The following is a 6,048-nucleotide window of genomic DNA, read 5'->3' as shown; positions in this document are numbered from 1 at the left end:
GTGGAGAACTTTTTAAGATAAACTTGCTCTATTTTTGCACATGGGTTACATTTTGCATTTCAGATTAAGGAAACATTCAAGATAATTCCTGTATAACTAGGGATTTTATTCACACTTGTTAGTAATGTAATTTATTAGAACAGTCGCAGATATATAGGACAAGTATGCCATTTCCAAGGAAAACAATTTTCCCAAGACAGACTTTAACAGTGAAATATAAAATGGAATAAGAAAATCCCATATTTCCAACAAAATTAGTATCTGAGTATGCAAAAACATGAACAAGAAATGAATATTTTTTTCTGAAAACGTTCCGAATGGGATAAGTCAGGACAAGTTTCATGAACAGAGCATGAAAAATAATGATGAATTTTTAATTTTATTTTGTCTGTAGTACATTTACTTATGCTAAAAGCTTCCATTTGGTTGACTGTACTCTACATTTAGGCACAAGTTGATAAGTCAGAGTGATTTTGTGTTTTAAAGCTTTAAATTCAGAAATACTACAACTCAAAAAGCAAAATGATTAAAACGACAAGAGAATATACTGTAAGCAAGCAAACGTGATAAATGACTTTTTTCGCTGATTTCCATGAATTCATAGATTGGTAGAAAAGTTTTAATGCACTGTATATCAACTATTTTTTCAAATATACTACGATCACTGTTTTATAGTATTACCATTTACATAGACGTTAAAGAAACATTTCATGTTAATTTACCTTTATTCATGAGATTTATCTACGTATATACTTAATTTTTGCATTTTGTTTACAATTATAATACCGAAAGAACATAAGAAAATATTTTTCGTGAAAATGTCCATATTCTTTTTTCCCAAACGTTATTTCTTTCATAGCTTTGAAGTAACCTATTAAACACATAGTTATCTTGCATTGCCCTGACAGCCGTCTTGCCAATGTCTGAGGGAAGTCACGAAGCTAAAGAATTTAAGTAATATTTTACCAGTACGGAGAACTTCTTACGGCGTTTTTCATGAAAATTGACTGAATTTAGTAGTTCATTACTAACTTAGGAGCCTTTAACGATTTTTATTCGAAAAAAACACACTCAGAAATTGTCATCAAGGTTTTCCACACAGATATATTTTTTCTACTTTTCATTTCCAAAGTAATTTGATTCATTGCCAGATAGTTAATTGTTTCTTATTTTTTCGCATATGAATGCATTTCGTATCTCACATACGCTCATTACATATGATTTAACAAAATTACAAACGAGTTAGAAGTTAAGTGAATATTTCATGAAATACTGTACATTTCATTTCGGAAAGTTTACATGAGTATCTTCATTTTGAATTCTTTAATGTTTCTTTTCCTGCATCCAAAGTAAATTTGGAGTAAAAAATTTTTAGTTTGGACCAAAATTATTTATGGATGGCTGTGATGTGTTCGTGTTTTCACAAACCTTTTTTTTTTCGGGGGGGGGGGAAGTACCTTTTCGATAACCTTTTGAACACTTTGAATATTACGGCCACTGCAAATCATTGAATTTTCAAATATTTTCTTATTTATCTTTTAAAAGTCCTTGTAAAGATTTGGGAACAAATTTTTATTAAATAGTTATATTGTATGATTTAATAACTTTTTACACGTTTGGAAGATTTAACAACACTACTACGCTGAATCAGAAATTAAGAAAAGAAATGGATTTTTTTTTATCTTAGTATACTACAGGAATAGATTAATTTTCTCTAACACTGATGTATTCGAATGTAGTAGATAATGCAGACTTTTAACTCAGGTCATACAGACTTTGAATATTTTCTCTAAGTCACCGAAAATTGCATTGTCATAGATTTTTCTCATAAAGTCTATTTCTTTCTTAAAAGAAGTTTATATACTAATTTCATTAGAAACATATCTAAAAAAATATCTCACATTCATAAGAAAATCAGCGCTTGTTTCTTTACCAAATTTGTACTTTCTGACTTCATTCTACTGAAACGAAAACATTCATAACTTATTGCGAAAAAACATTTTATACTTTTTGATTAATTTTCCTACCACAGTATTATCTTTGAAAAGTTTTTTCCTAGTCCACTGCTAATATATTGCTAATTTTCGTACGTGACAAAAAAAAAAAAAAAAACTCAGTTTAGACACTTTTTTACTTAAAACCTTGTATTGCATTGCTGAACCGGGGTCATGCTTTTCTTTTTATTACATATCATGCAAATATTAAAAAAAAAAAAAACATATTTTTTTCTTCTGTTAGCACAATTTTAACCAACATTTTACTATTACAGAGACTTCTTTCGTAAAATCTCAAGTGTTAAATTGAACGTTTCATTACTAATTTTGAAGATTCTGGATATATCCTACTTAAAAGTTCATAACTGATTAGCAAAATAATTTATATATGTACTTCGTTGTGCTCTTGGTTAATTTTTAAATCGTTGTTCAACTACAACACTTGATTTCTAGTGAAGTATCCAAATGATTATTTACTTTCCGCTTTTTCCAAAGAATTTCGTAGACACATACTATGTTCAGTACAGAAAATTTTCCTAACTTACCAGTATCATTACCAAAATAGAAAACAAGCAAAATTTCCTAAAAATGTATATATTTGTTTTTTTACAAACATTTACACGAATACCCACATTTAATTATTTAATGTGTATTTTCCTATATCAGAACGAAAATTTTTAACTAATGTTATGTTCTGTAAAATTTTTGTATTTGTGATGTCATCTTTTTTTCCAAAACGTTCTGAGAGTGTGCTCTCGGTAGTCTTTTAGACATTTTGAAACTGTTTTCTCTTTGCTATTGGAAACTATTTTATCTTTGCTGTTGATATATGTCAATGAATATACTTTTTCTCTTGGTTTATCTTCAACTTATGAGTTATTTAAAAACTTAAAAATATATTTGTAGATCGTTTATGTTGACACTTGTGATAGATTTCTTGGATGTGTTTTTGGAAAATGTATTTATTTTATTCACGTGAATGAAACTGATGTTTTCTTAAAATTTTATTATTCAGAGAATTACTCAATTATGACAGAATGCCGGATTTTTTCCCAGTATTCAGCATTCATATGAACTTCAGTATTCCAAATCTCTCACGCAACTGTAATTTTTCCTATCGGTAGTAGGAAGACGAATGGAATACATGCAGGTTATGCAGACATAAGGTAAAAATCTGGAAGTAAAAGAAATTCTTCATATCTAGGCAATTCAGTAGAATGTGTAAATATTCATCCTATTCGAAGCTTATTTTTGAAATTACATAGCATATAAAATGTAAATTTAATAAAAAGAGATATAATGAAGATCAAGTATTCTGCAAAATCTGGACGGATTAAACTAATATATACATAATCATAACTATTATTTTCTAAAAAAATATTTTAAAAAACTTACCTTTTATGAAATCCTTAAAAAAAAAAAAAAAAAGAATAAAAAAGAACAACACTATAATTTTCAAATAGATATCAGACATCACAAATACAAAAATTATGCGTATTGTGCATATCATCTTTTTACATACAAACATTTTTTGTACATACCATACATTTTACAAAAGTCATTTTCAAAAGGCAAATGGTAAGGTGGTGAAGTTTGCTTGAATCACCCTTTTGTCCAACACAACTTTGTACATTTTTGTTTCGGGTTTATTCACAACTTTTCTTCTTTTTGGTTCTCGGGTAAATTTGGAAGGGTTGTGCAGAGCTATGACATCCTTTTGGTCCAGACTATACATATCAGACTTTTGATGGCTTCAAAATTTAAGAGCTGGGAATTTCGGAAGTTCAACGAAAATCCTCTGACTTTGCAGCTGGTTTTCCCAGTGGCCGTCTGGTACGCATAGTTTTTCGGACCTCTTGAAAAAAAATAAAACATGATGAGAAAAAGACATAACAGAAAAAATATGCATTAAATTTTTTTTGGTACATATTAAATAAGGAACTCTTTAAAGGCCCTTACCTGACACGAAGGTTTTGATAATATCTCCATCCAGTTCGTCGGTAAATTTCCCTAAGAAGTTACCCAAGAGAGGATCATTGCGACCATTGGTAGCGTAGATGATGGAGTCTGTGTCGTGATACAGGACGTCTCGACCCAGCTTCTCCATTTCACTGTACAGCTTGAGGCGAGCCCAAGCTGTCGTAAACGTCGCTAGAAAAATGTTGGTCGAGGCATCCTGCGGCACAAACTCCTTGGCAGACTTCCATTGTATTGCAGCCACCTCAGGCGTGGGAAGAAAGACATCTTTGATCTGAAAAAAATAGAAGAGTCATGAGTTCCCAGCTCAAAATACATGAATAATAGGTCGAAGTTTATAGATGAATAAAATCGATAAGAAAACTTATTTTTTTGGTAGGATCAGCCATCATCTTATTAAAGTCCTGGGCACAGTATGTACATAGGTAAGCTGTCCTTTGTTGACGTTCATACCACATCTGAAAAAAAAATCCAACATAAATCATAACGAATTAAAAAAAATAAAAATGTTTACAAAAAATTTAAGTACAAAAGAAATCATCTTACCTGCCCCAGAAACTGTTTAGGGCCAACTTTGGCGACGCCCAGGGTTCTTGGAAATCTTTCCTGCGTCCAACTTGACACCCTCTCTTTCTTCATACTGGCGAATATACTTTAATTTGTCTTCAGACGTCACACACTCCGAAGGCCATCCACTACTTTCCTGTTTGATCTTCCGAAAGAGATCAATGTATGAACGAAACAAGGCAGTAGACGATTCTTTGAAATGATACACTTCGTAAATCTAGAAAATAAAGAATAAATTTCAGTTATGACAAAAGATTTTAAATAAATTTGGGTTATGACAAACGATTTAAATAATCTTTGAATACTTACATGTGTGACGCGGTAACCTTTCTTTTTCGCCAGCTTGACTTCTTCCGATACCCACGTTCCAACAAGACCTCGCTCGTCGTCTGTGTGGGTACAGGAAGACTGACACTGTAAAAGGACGCAAGTCCGACACAGGGGGAACATCAGTTTCATTCGGCACCGGAATGGAAGAACTAGAAGATATAGGTTCCGGGGAGAAATGACACGGCATTGAATGACGCCAAAGTAGTGTTCTAGATCCCCGAAGCTTTCCGTGATGATTTCTGGATGTCCCACGGGGTAGACGCAGTATTTATTCACCTGTGAATGAAAACAAAAAGTCAGAAAAACACATCATAAAAACATACATAAATATCAGAAAAACACATCATCCATGAAAAGGTTTTAAAATGATAAAAAAAAGTACGAACCCATGGATAGAGTGAGGTAAAATCCACATATTTTGCGTCTCCCTCGTGGAACAATTTGAGGGCATTGGTCAATATTACTAGAACTTGGGAGATTAAAATAGGTGGCCTGCAAGTGTCTTCTGATGAGAATCAGGATGCCACCACCCCTGTTATTTTCTCTGTCTTTTCTAAAGGTTCTATAACCTTGTATGTTAAATTTATTACTAGCTCGAAGATGTGTCTCGTTAATTAAGAAAATATCAATGTCATGGCAATTAAGAAAGTTTATGATCTCAGTGTTCTTGCCGCGAACTTCGTTGGCATTAAAGAAGGCGAAATTTAAACTGCTGGAGGCAGTAAGTTGGATGCTTGCATAATTATTTACAATATTAAACATTCATAATTTAAATTTGCTAAAAGTTCAAAGGCTTCCCACCCTATTTGGAGCTTTTCCATTATTGAATTGGCTTTAAAAAAGCGTTCAAATAGCGCTTTGCCTTGAGTAAATAGATTTTTGATCCATTTCAGGAAATCCGGGGCGGAGCCTAATTGTTCTCTTTCGTGAGCTTCATTCTGGTTGGTTGATGAGGGACTCGCTTCATAAACATTTTCGTTAGTGTTTCTCCTACTCGGTAATGGGGGGAAGTTCTCCAAGTTGTTTACTGGAGAATTTGTTCTTGTCTTTCTCCAGGCATCTCTTTGATTTTCTTTTTCAGCAATCTTACGTTTAATATTGTCAGGGTGCATTTCGCAACCCCTGTAGGAACTGACGTGGGGTCCCCCACAAAGGCAACACTTTCCTGGAAGATTTCTAT

At 32.4% G+C, this 6,048-nt stretch overlaps 1 long non-coding RNA gene across 1 annotated transcript; it reads right to left on the bottom strand.

Annotated features, from left to right (window-relative positions):
- Positions 1-3,470: 3,470 nt before the first annotated feature.
- Positions 3,471-4,408, bottom strand: LOC146995342 (uncharacterized). Its single transcript, XR_015043201.1, has 2 exons — positions 3,954-4,408; positions 3,471-3,849 (listed from the first exon to the last, which is right to left on the bottom strand). It is a non-coding gene; the product is annotated as an uncharacterized LOC146995342 (long non-coding RNA).
- Between the last annotated feature and the right edge of the window lie 1,640 nt (positions 4,409-6,048).

Source organism: Stegodyphus dumicola, chromosome 9, assembly GCF_044657685.1.
Source record: "Stegodyphus dumicola isolate Sdum_Otavi_A_Nest chromosome 9, ASM4465768v1".
Lineage (NCBI taxonomy): Eukaryota > Metazoa > Arthropoda > Arachnida > Araneae > Eresidae > Stegodyphus > Stegodyphus dumicola.
This window is presented reverse-complemented; position numbering and strand designations above follow the sequence as displayed.